The sequence below is a fragment of the Crinia signifera genome, chromosome 4 (genome assembly GCF_055691185.1).
Source record: "Crinia signifera chromosome 4, ASM5569118v1, whole genome shotgun sequence".
NCBI classification, from domain to species: Eukaryota; Metazoa; Chordata; class Amphibia; order Anura; family Myobatrachidae; genus Crinia; species Crinia signifera.
This window is the reverse complement of record NC_139220.1, coordinates 8512617-8525342: the sequence shown is the minus strand read 5'-3', so window position 1 is coordinate 8525342 and position 12726 is coordinate 8512617. Positions and strand designations below refer to the sequence as shown.

The following is a 12726-nucleotide window of genomic DNA, read 5'->3' as shown; positions in this document are numbered from 1 at the left end:
TGCCAGGCTGTGTGTGATGGCTGATGCTGGGCACTGCCAGTCTGTGCGATGGCTCTATATAGGCACTGCCAGTCTGTGGCATGGTGCTGTATGGGCACTGACCGTCTGTGTGGCATGGTTCTATATGGGCACTGCCAGTCTGATGGCTGTTGCAGGGCACTGCCAGTGTGTGTTTGATGGCTCTATATGGGCACTGCCAGGCTGTGTGTGATGGCTGATGCTGGGCACTGACAGTCTGTGTGTGATGGCTGATGATGGGCACTACCAGTCTGTGTGGCATTGCTGATGCTGGGTCTGTGTGGCATGTCTCTTTATGGGCACTGCCAGTATGTGGCATGAGTAATGCAGGGCACTGCCATCCTGTTTGGCATTTCTGTATATAGGCTCTACCAGTCTGTGTGTGGCATGGGTATATATGGACATTCCTAAGCTGTAGCTAGATAAGTCATGTATCTGCCAATGTGTGCCCAGGGTTGTTATATCTGGGCAGCTCCCTGCTGTGGGATGTGTACCCTGGTTTTTGTAAAACTGGAAAAAGTAGACCTGGTACTGCCAAGCTGTACTATGAATAACATTGGTGTTCTAGCTGCACACTGCCAGTCTCTGGCATGGGTACATATAGACACTGCTAGCCTCTGTTAGGGGTACACTTGGGCAGTGCCAGCCTCTAACACTATTGCAGTAGGTACTAGGTGCCAATAAGTGGGCTCCTTCATACCTACCTGCAATCTTTGCCCTTTCCATCATTTATAAATGCATCAATAATTGGACATATAAGCGCAGGTGTCGCAGGTACTCACCATTGTGCTCTGGCATTTAATGCCATGTCTAAACTATCTGACCGCCGTGTGCTCGGTACTAGTACGATAGTCTGTATGACGTAAAGCCCAGCACATACGTGTGACTGAGAGTTGGCGTGTTGTTCCGTGGTTGGCTCTGCTATACCTGCTGTTGGTGCGGTACTCGGGGAGACCGTCATGGTTGGGGGTTATTTTGGGTATCCCCGAGTGTGATATTTACATGTCCTGTAGTGACATCTGCTCACATTTTATCTATGTTCTACTCCAGAATGTATTGTGGTTTGTCCGGATGCCGCTGCTGGTAACGTTTGCGGTGATTGCGGGGCGGCGGCGCTTTTACCGCCGATGAACCCTGATCCCTTTTATCTATGAAGCCCCCTCTGGTTTTCAGCAATGGGCGCCTTCATAGTTTATTTTACAAGAGAGGTCTATGAGCTGCCAATTCCCAGTTCTGATCCCCGCCTCGTCCCTGTAGGGGGGAGAATTCTCTATAATGTCATTTATCTGTTGCCTGACCTTTCTGTTAATGTCATTCTTTCACGCTGCCGGATCATAAATATCATTTAACCCTTTGAGGGCCACTGTCGACCATCCCTGTTGCTCTCCGTAGCGAAGCGTGCGGGTCTCCTCCTGTTGTGTTTTCTTGGTGGTCCCAGTACCCCCTCCTCCCGAGCTGTGACCAAGCTGAATGTTATATGGTGACATCATGTCTCTGCTTAGAACCTCCAGAAACAGGCTCCGTTCTCCTGTGGTCGCATCGTTCCCTGGTTGGGTCCATTCACCCTTTAGTCACGGGGGATGGTTATTTGCACATAATAAATAGGGGTCCCGGTGTGTGGCGGTAGCCGGCCCCCGGGAGTGGCGCACAGGGGGCTCTCTGTATTGTATAGGAGTGTACGTGCCCTGGTTCCGGCACGGTATTCTGTAGTAAGGCTTTATGCTCCCTGCATTTCAAAGGACTGTATAGTTTTAATATTTCTTCCATATTTCCCAATAAAATATTTTTGGCAATAAATATTTTATGAGATAAAATCCTATTTATTGCCAATAGCGCGGGAATAACAATACATAATGTAGAACTTGTTGCTAGTTCTACGCTGTACTGATTCTTTATTAGTGTCCTGTGTAACGGGGTTCCTCTGCAATTCTGTGGTCCCGGGCGAGAACCTGCCATCGGTTATAAGCTAAATCCTAGTTCTCTTTATAATGGTTTAATTTTCCAGTTTGAACTGAAACATACTCCCACCCGCCGCTCCCCAATGACCTGCTTTCGTCACCGCCGAACATTCTACTCTCTCATCTCTGCAACTGCGAAGTCCACTGTCCAACCAGAGGAAGCGCCCTGACCACCAACTGGTCCAAGATCTCTCCAATACCTACTCTGAGATGTATCCCCTCAACAACAACAGTGATCAGGAAGCTTCCGGGACCCATCGGCACTTTCCAGGCATGTGATCTTATGGTGCCCTGTGGGATCGGCATTGCAAGAAAAAATATACAGTGCAGGCAAAGCCAATTCTGACTACAGTGTGTACGGTGTAGTGTTCTGTTCTAGTCAACATTGTCCGCAGTCAAAATCTCAATTCATCTCCTCATCTACTACCTGTCTGCTTGTTCCTCTCCACTGACCGATACGTTCCCTGTCTTCTGTGCTTAATTGAACCTTGGCCTTTGCTAAGCCTAAAGGCTAATACTCCCTTCTAGTTCTCCTGGACCTCTGTGCTGCAGGTGACACTGCGGGCCACTAGCCTGTCCTACTGATGTTCTGCTGCTTTGGTCTTTAGGGCAGTGTCCTCATCCTGTGCCGTGTCCTCATCCTGTGCCCCTGCATCCTCCGTTATACCCCTTTCTCACTGCCGTATACCTGGGAATCGGCTCAGTAAAAAAAATCCCGGGACAAGTGACCTGTGATTGTTTTCTCTGCAGGTATAGAGCAGGGTTTTTAGCTGGGAAAACCTGTTAACAGTGCAGTGGAAATGGCTCTTACCTGGGATTTTATACAGGGGTTAAGTGACCGATGACTGTCTTACCCGTGTCGACCTAATGACCATATCCTTGAAAAAACTATGTTGCAGTGGAAACAGGGAACAACCCAGCAAAATCCCAGGTAAAAAATCTCAGGACTGACCCGGGATATTGGCGGAAAGGAGATATTGGTTGAAGACCACAAGACTCCATCCTAGGTTGTTCTCTATGTTTCTCCTCCTAATCAGGTCTTCTGGGTTTCGGTATCTTCTCTTTGGACAGTGCCCCAATCTACCTGTCTGTGTCCCACAACCGGCACCTGATTGTCCATCTTCCATTGATCATGGATGACCTCTCGTCACCCCCTAAACTGCTTCCAAAGTTCCCACCAGTTGCAGAAAGCTGCCCCCTGATCTCTCTGTATCTGCGGACAATACAACCATAGACCACCTCCAGCTGGTCACCTAGGTGTCACCCTTACCTAGGAACTGACCACTATTGTAAGAGACGTTTGCGTTTGACAGGCGGTGTACTGGGCAGAAGCCCCTCCACAGCCACGCCGAGCTCCGAGAGTGGAGTCACGTTCCGTGGAAGCATTTCATCTATTTTGGGAGCCATTAATACCTAATCTTTGAAGAAGTAAAAATGTTCCGCTCAGCAAGAGAATACCTGTATGTGACCTTACTCTGCCTGGTGTGAGACTCGCTGCTGCCTGGTCACCTGCTGAGGGGCCACAAACACATTATCGGCATCTTCTCTGATGAAACCCTGGCCCTACAGTATATACAGCCCAGCCGCCAATACTGTGACACCTCTATACTGCGTGTGACTGAGGCTGTATACGGAGCAGACTGCGCTGAGTGATGGGATATTTATATACTGTGTGTAACTGAGGCTGTATACTGAGCAGACTACGCTGAGTGATGGGATATGTTACACCTGTATACTGCGTGTGACTGAGGCTGTATACGGAGCAGACTACGCTAAGTGATGGGATATGTTACACCTGTATACTGCGTGTGACTGAGGCTGTATACGGAGCAGACTGCGCTGAGTGATGGGATATGTGACACCTGTATACCGCGTGTGACTGAGGCTGTATACGGAGCAGAGTGAGGTGATATGTGATACCTGTATACTGTGTGTGACTGAGGCTGTATACGGAGCAGACTGTGCTGAGTGATGGGATATGTGACACCTGTATACTGCGTGTGACTGAGGCTGTATACGGAGCAGACTGCGCTGAGTGATGGGATATGTGACACCTGTATACTGCGTGTGACTGAGGCTGTATACGGAGCAGACTGCGCTGAGTGATGTGATATGTGACACCTGTATACCGCGTGTGACTGAGGCTGTATACGGAGCAGACTGCGCTGAGTGATGGGATATGTGACACCTGTATACCGCGTGTGACTGAGGCTGTATACGGAGCAGACTGTGCTGAGTGATGGGATATGTGACACCTGTATACCGTGTGTGACTGAGGCTGTATACGGAGCAGACTGCGCTGAGTGATGTGATATGTGACACCTGTATACTGTGTGTGACTGAGGCTGTATACGGAGCAGACTGCGCTGAGTGATGTGATATGTGACACCTGTATACTGTGTGTGACTGAGGCTGTATACGGAGCAGACTGCGCTGAGTGATGCGATATGTGACACCTGTATACTGTGTGTGACTGAGGCTGTATACGGAGCAGACTGCGCTGAGTGATGTGATATGTGACACCTGTATACTGTGTGTGACTGAGGCTGTATATGGAGCTGACTAATGTGATATGTGACACCTGTATACCACGTGTGACTGAGGCTGTATACGGAGCAGACTGCGCTGAGTGATGTGATATGTGACACCTGTATACTGCGTGTGACGGAGGCTGTATACGGAGCAGACTGCGCTGAGTGATGTGATATGGGACACCTGTATACCGCGTGTGACCGAGGCTGTATATGGAGCTGACTAATGTGATATGTGACACCTGTATACTGCGTGTGACTGAGGCTGTATACGGAGCAGACTGCGCTGAGTGATGTGATATGGGACTCCTGTATACCGCGTGTGACTGAGGCTGTATACGGAGCAGACTGCGCTGAGTGATGTGATATGTGACACCTGTATACTGCATGTGACTGAGGCTGTATACGGAGCAGACTGCGCTGAGTGATGTGATATGTGACACCTGTATCCTGCGTGTGACTGAGGCTGTATACGGAGCAGACTGCGCTGAGTGATGTGATATGGGGCTCCTGTATACTGCGTGTGACTGAGGCTGTATACGGAGCAGACTGTGCTGAGTGATGTGATACCTGTATACTGCGTGTGACTGAGGCTGTATACGGAGCAGACTGCGCTGAGTGATGTGATATGTGACACCTGTATACCGCGTGTGACTGAGGCTGTATACGGAGCAGACTGCGCTGAGTGATGTGATATGTGACACCTGTATACTGCGTGTGACTGAGGCTGTATACGGAGCAGACTGCGCTGAGTGATGGGATATGTGACACCTGTATACCGCGTGTGACTGAGGCTGTATACGGAGCAGACTGCGCTGAGTGATGTGATATGTGCCACCTGTATACTGCGTGTGACTGAGGCTGTATATGGAGCTGACTAATGTGATATGTGACACCTGTATACTGCGTGTGACTGAGGCTGTATACGGAGCAGACTGCACTGAGTGATGTGATATGTGACACCTGTATACCGCATGTGACTGAGGCTGTATACGGAGCAGACTGCGCTGAGTGATGTGATATGTGACCGCTGTATACCGCGTGTGACTGAGGCTGTATACGGAGCAGACCGCGCTGAGTGATGTGATATGTGACACCTGTATACCGCGTGTGACTGAGGCTGTATACGGAGCAGACTGCGCTGAGTGATGGGATATGTGACACCTGTATACCGCGTGTGACTGAGGCTGTATACGGAGCAGACTGCGCTGAGTGATGTGATATGTGACACCTGTATACTGCGTGTGACTGAGGCTGTATACGGAGCAGACTGCGCTGAGTGATGTGATATGTGACACCTGTATACTGCGTGTGACTGAGGCTGTATACGGAGCAGACTGCGCTGAGTGATGTGATATGTGACACCTGTATGCTGTGTGTGACTGAGGCTGTATACGGAGCAGACTGCGCTGAGTGATGGGATATGTGACACCTGTATACTGTGTGTGACTGAGACTGTATACGGAGTAGACTGTGCTGAGTGATGGGATATGTGACACCTGTATACTACGTGTGACTGAGGCTGTATACGGAGCAGACTGCGCTGAGTGATGGGATATGTGACACCTGTATACCACCTGTGACTGAGGCTGTATACGGAGCAGACTGCGCTGAGTGATGTGATATGTGACACCTGTATACTGTGTGTGACTGAGGCTGTATACGGAGCAGACTGCGCTGAGTGATGTGATATGTGACACCTGTATACTGTGTGTGACTGAGGCTGTATACGGAGCAGACTGCGCTGAGTGATGGGATATGTGACACCTGTATACTGTGTGTGACTGAGGCTGTATACGGAGCAGACTGCGCTGAGTGATGGGATATGTGACACCTGTATACTGTGTGTGACTGAGGCTGTATACGGAGCAGACTGCGTTGAGTGATGTGATATGTGACACCTGTATACTGCATGTGACTGAGGCTGTATACGGAGCAGACTGCGCTGAGTGATGTGATATGTGACACCTGTATACTGTGTGTGACTGAGGCTGTATACGGAGCAGACTGCGCTGAGTGATGTGATATGTGACACCTGTATACTGTGTGTGACTGAGGCTGTATACGGAGCAGACTGCGATGAGTGATGTGATATGTGACACCTGTATACTGTGTGTGACTGAGGCTGTATACGGAGCAGACTGCGCTGAGTGATGTGATATGTGACACCTGTATACTGTATGTGACTGAGGCTGTATACGGAGCAGACTGCGCTGAGTGATGTGATATGTGACACCTGTATACTGTGTGTGACTGAGGCTGTATACGGAGCAGACCGTGCTGAGTGATGTGATATGTGACACCTGTATACTGTGTGTGACTGAGACTGTATACGGAGCAGACTGCGCTGAGTGATGTGATATGTGACACCTGTATACTGTGTGTGACTGAGGCTGTATACGGAGCAGACTGCGCTGAGTGATGTGATATGTGACACCTGTATACTGTGTGTGACTGAGGCTGTATACGGAGCAGACTGCGCTGAGTGATGTGTTATGTGACACCTGTATACCGTGTGTGACAGAGGCTGTATACAGCTAATAGCGGATGCTTTTATTCTTCATTTTCCTGATGCTCAGGTGCTCATGTGCATCATGTGACTTTGATTGACAGCCGTCGTTTAGATCTTATCTAATCATGATCTGTGAGAACACCAAGAGCCTTTAGTTACATATCCTGGGGCTTGCGAAACACAGACCTCGCCCCTACTCCACCTGTGGGAGGTCATGTTATTACTTTGCCCTGTATGATTTATTGATCTGCGTTTTGTGATTGGATGTGAAATAAAACTCAAGAATCCTAAATTATGTCGCCTTGCATCAGCATGGAATGTATACAGAATATATACTTATCGCTTTCTCTACCCCCCCCCCCCCCCCATTCTCCCTCACTGAGCGATACGCCTGATGTGCCCTCAGCGCTGGGATTGGCACGTCGGTGTTTGCAGTGGCAGAAAGCCATTGTGCTCTGTGCAATCCTGCCCTCCAGCCATGCACTGCTTGTAAATGCTCCTGTGCCCGCAGGGCATTGAGTCTGTTACCTGGGCTTCCTTCCCGGAGAGATGTGCTGGAAATATGGTGACTGTCACAGGGAATCACTAGGCGCCTTTCTACCTCGGTCCTTGAGCCGTGCCGTATTCCATTCTGCGTCTGGCGGTGATCTAGGTTACTGTATGGCGATCCTGTCATTTACCTGTAGGCGGCGGAGGGGTGACCTTGTGTTTCCTGCCTTTGCCCCTAATTTTTGTGTGTGACTTGCCCCAATCGCACCCTGCGTGGGTACTGCCAGCCTCACGGTGCCGCTAACCAGCAGGTCATGCATTGTCATTGCTGCAACAGGCTGGTTTGGTGAGGAACCCCAGGGTAATAAAGGGCCTCTTTCCAGTTTATCTGCACCTCTCCGGCCTAGACCTAGCCACCTTGCTCTGGGACCTGCTAATGCGGATCAGGGATGGTGGTACATGGAGGGTGATCGTATACCCAGTTTTCAGCTGACTGGCGTGGGGCACATCGCTCGTTTTGGGACCGTGCACAATATCCGGTACAGCTGCACAGCGCATAACCCATTGGTGCCTGTGGCGTCGTACGTAGACAGGGAAACCACTGCCACAAACAGCCCCTCCCGGCCCGCCAGGTCGCCAGTGCCTTTGTTCGCTGTAATGTGCAATATCTACTCTTGTATATTGCGCTGATCGATCCGATACACGACATTCGTACATCTGCATGCGGATGAGTCTGACTCTGCGTACGAAGTGCTGCGATGCTGCCGATCTTCTAAGTCCATTGTTCCTTATCTGCGACTTTGGGTTTGATAAACAAGTTACTGTCACAGCCCATCATCTTCCTATTGTCCCGGCAGCGGTTACTGATCGTTCGTACAAATCCATTCCGTTGTCACGCACTTGTGCCGTTGCAGGTCACGTTTCTGCTGGCAGCTGCCTCTGGCGACGAGCAGAAATGTGCGAAAACTCTGCGGTTTGGGCGCCAGGACTTTAGCTGTGCATGGCGGATCCTAGCGCTTTCACGCGATAAATAATGGATGACCAGAACAGTGGAATTGCTACATCAGAAGTCCATTAAACCGTTTAATCCCCCCTCATTGGTGGTGTTTTGCTGCTTCTACGATGAGTACAAAATTAAAAATGTTAAAAAGGCAGTCCGCTACATGCCTGAGTCCCGCCTGGCGTCTTGTCATATGGTGCATGAGGGCACAAGCCAAGCTCGGGGACGGGTAGTGCATTACTGCCCCCAGGGCAAGCCACCTCTGCTCTGCATTTCCCGTTATCCTCTTACTGTTAGCAAGCTGAACACAGTGGCTGTGAAAATGTCATTTTAGATTCGCATTTCCTCAGCAAATCTGGGGCTTTGGGGGATAAAGGCGCTGTTTGAAACCTTGAGGTACCCCTAATCCTATACTTTGCATTTAACTCTCCCGGTAACTGCCAGTGAGTGTATTCATGTAACGCTTCAGACTAGGTTTGATCGTTGTTCCCGGGGGCAGGCCGCTCTTGTCCCCCGGGGGGGGAGGCAGGCCGCTCTTGTCCCCCGGGGGGGGGAGGCAGGCCGCTCTTGTCCCCCGGGGGGGGGAGGCAGGCCGCTCTTGTCCCCCGGGGGGGGAGGCAGGCCGCTCTTGTCCCCCGGGGGGGGAGGCAGGCCGCTCTTGTCCCCCGGGGGGGGAGGCAGGCCGCTCTTGTCCCCCGGGGGGGGGAGGCAGGCCGCTCTTGTCCCCCGGGGGGGGAGGCAGGCCGCTCTTGTCCCCCGGGGGGGGAGGCAGGCCGCTCTTGTCCCCCGGGGGGGAGGCAGGCCGCTCTTGTCCCCCGGGGGGGGGCAGGCCGCTGGGCTTACTACTACCCGTCCTTGAAGCTGGGAACTTATACAGCGTAGTGATTAAGGTGACATCACATTGCCTACATGAAAGTATGTTTGTACCAGCTGGGGGGGACCTTGGCAGTGACCAATTGGCACATCTAAAGGTCGCCAGGATGTGCGGTGTTTGTGCCGCCCCCTCCTGACAGGGTTTATACAATACCGACTGTGAGATGACACGCTGTGTGCGAAATGCCATCCCACACGGAGGAGCGGTGCCCACTGCTGCCAGCCTGTGCCATTAACCCTTTCCCTGGCACCATGGAATTATATGATAAATGTTGCTTTTGCAGGGAATGACTTGTTGTTTATCGTATAAGGCCCAAATCAGCGTTTTCCGGAACCGCCGGAATACAATGTCATTTGCACCTTTCACCTTGATGGGATTTGTGTTTTTCATTATTCCTCCGTCCGGGAGGATCCGACAGGCTGGGATTGTCTTCTTATCCATCAGTAACCCGGGTGCCACACATATGCCAGTGGTGGGCGGCACGGGCTGCAGGGTGCCACCCTTCCTGGCTGAGGACTGTTTCTGCCAGCGATGGGGTGAGTCCTGGCAAAGTCTTATTCCTGAAGGAAGCAGGACGGTTTTGTTACATCCATTCCATGCCAAGATCGTCCCCCAGCTGGCAGAGCGCTTCAATTCCTCTGAGGTCGCCTTTGCCAGAGTCTTATTTTGGGGAAGGCAGAGATGGCTCCTTAGCTGTTGTGGAACTACAGATCCCAGCATGCACTGTCAGCCTCTGGGATGCTTGGACATGTAGTTCCACAACAGCTGGGATAACACATCTGCTGTAGGGCAGTGAGCTGTACTGTATGGCTGGGTCCCAGGTCCTCTGCCAGAGGGTTGGGCCTGGTATTTGGCTGCTGGTGACTGGCGGTACAGTAATGTGAGACAGCCAGTATCTTGTGCTTGTCTGAACAGTTCTAAATGATCTGAGTTGAAGTTGCTCACTGAACACTGCCATATTTCTGTCATCGTTATTTCCACATCCAAAGTCCAGGACTGATATTAATGAAAGTCTTTGCCTGCCATCAGTAGTGTACTGCTTCTATACATCTGATATTAGCAGATATCTGTCTCTGTAGGTGTGCTGTCGCTGTGGGCTATGAATATTGTACAGTCTTGATGTGCTGTCACTACAGGCTAGTGGTATCGCTATGGGCTTGATGTGCTGTCGTGGGCTTGTGGCATCTCTGTAGTTATAGCTGCTGGCCAGTGGTGTCACTGAGTGTTAATAGTGTTGCTGTAGGCAAGTGATGTCACTGTCTGTTAGTAGCGTTGCTGTGGGCTAGTGATGTCACTGTCTGTTAGTAGCGTTGCTGTGGGCTAGTGATGTCACTGTGTGTTAATAGCGTTGCTGTAGGCTAGTGATGTCACTGTGTTAATAGCGTTGCTGCGGGCTAGTGGTATAGCTGCGGGCTTGATGTATTCCTGCCTATCTTCGCCAGTTTTCCCCATTGCCCCCCCCCGTGTATGTGGAATATAATGGTCACTTGCACAGTCTCAGCCCTGGCATTTGTGCCCACCTGCTGGAGGAAGTGGCTGTTCTGGCTGCCGATGGCTCCTTCCCCGACTCCTCCAGCTTCTTGTTTTATCGCTGAGGTTGTGATAACATTTGGTTATAAAGGTATGTAACCTGTGCTCACCAGCTGCCATGGACTACAAGTTCCATCATGCCCTGCCAGCCTGGCCTTCTAGACGTGACTCTATAGGGCTTATTGAGTATAATAAGAATAGTCCGAGATATTGTTCTGTGTATGTCTGTTGACGTTTGTACAGGGAGAGTGTACAACCCCCTCGGCCTATAGGTCAGGAGGAGTGACGTATGGGCACCACCCGAGTCCTCGGTTTATTTTGGGTGTTAGGTCTGGGTTTGATGTATAAAAATAACCGCAGTCGGAGTGACGGAACATGTCCCCTTTCTGCCCGTGTTGTCATCCATCTCCAGTCTGTCACCCAAGACACCCCCCCCCCCCCCCCAATAAAACAATGTATGTACCATTGATAAGGGAGGAGAAAGGAGCCATAGGAGAAAGTGGCCCATGGCAACCAATCAGCACTGAAGTAACTTCTATAATTTGCATAATATACAATTATACAGAGCAGCTGATTGGATGACATGGGCCACTTCTCCTCCCTTATCTCTGCTTCATACAGTATGGACACGGATACTGGCTGGCCTGTAGCAGGATAGGCCATGCGTGTTACAGTAACCATCTGCCTCTGCGTGTTATTCATCTACCTCTTATCCTTCGTCAGGGCAGCTTTGAATATTCATGAGCGAGAGCGGAGCCCCCATGTACTGGCAGGGGGCGCTGCCACTGGGCTCCTGGGAGGCGTTCTGTGACATCAGCATACTGCCAGCTTTCAGCTTATTGGCTGTGAGCGATCACATGAGCTCATTAAATGGCTCTGTTATAACCATCTAGCGTCCGTCGACGCATACAATTCTTGAATCCCCCATAGAGGTGAGGAGCAACAATAGGCTTACTGTACTATCCCGTTACAGCAGGGCACGACTGAATTACACAGGTTCTGTGGCTGATTTAAAACCAGGTGAAATGTAGACATGAAGTCAGCCGGCCCCAGAACCTGTGGAACTCAGAAGTGTTCTGGTTTAAATGGACAGTATGCTGATCCTCCGTGTATGTATCCTGGGATGTCGTCTCCGTCTGTCGAAAAGGGGATGCAGTAATTTGGTCTACAGCAGGCATGTCCGACCTGCGGCCCTCCAGCTGTTGTGAAAATACAAGTCCCATCATGCCTTGCCACAGTTTTGCTATTAGGGAATGCTAAAACTATGGCAAGGCATGCTGGGATGTGTAGTTTCACAACAGCTGGAGGGCCGCAGGTTGGACATGCCTGGTCTACAGCATGATGGTCGACAGTCATTAGGTCAACATGGGTCTAGTTCGACATAGGAAAAGGTCGACATGGTTCTAGGTCGAAAGGTCATTAGTTTGACAGGTCATTAGTTTGACAGGTCATTAGTTCAACAATGTCTAAGTCGACAGTCAAAAGGTTGACATGGGGTTTTTCGCTGTTTTTTGAGCCGACATGTGCCGACAGGCGGTATTTCATGCCCTACCATCCACTAGGGCGTGGTGGGAGAATAAAATAGTGTGCCCGAAGCATTGCGAGGGGATGCGGTGCACTTGACACTGTGTCCATGTCAACTGTGTTGACATTCAGGTAAAAAAACACTGAAACCCCCCATGTCGACCTTTTGACTGTCGACCTAGACATTGTCGACCTAATGGTGTAGACCAAATGATCCCAACCCTCGAAAAGAAGACGTCTGTTGCAGCTTTCTGACCTGACACTCATGTGCTACCATCACGTGTAACATG

The 12726-nt window shown here is 50.6% G+C and overlaps 1 protein-coding gene across 13 annotated transcripts in view; it reads left to right on the top strand.

Moving 5' to 3' along the window:
* The window catches only part of ERC1 (ELKS/RAB6-interacting/CAST family member 1), a 124723-nt gene that overhangs the window by 761 nt on the left and 111236 nt on the right, over positions 1-12726 (top strand). The window lies entirely within an intron of this gene.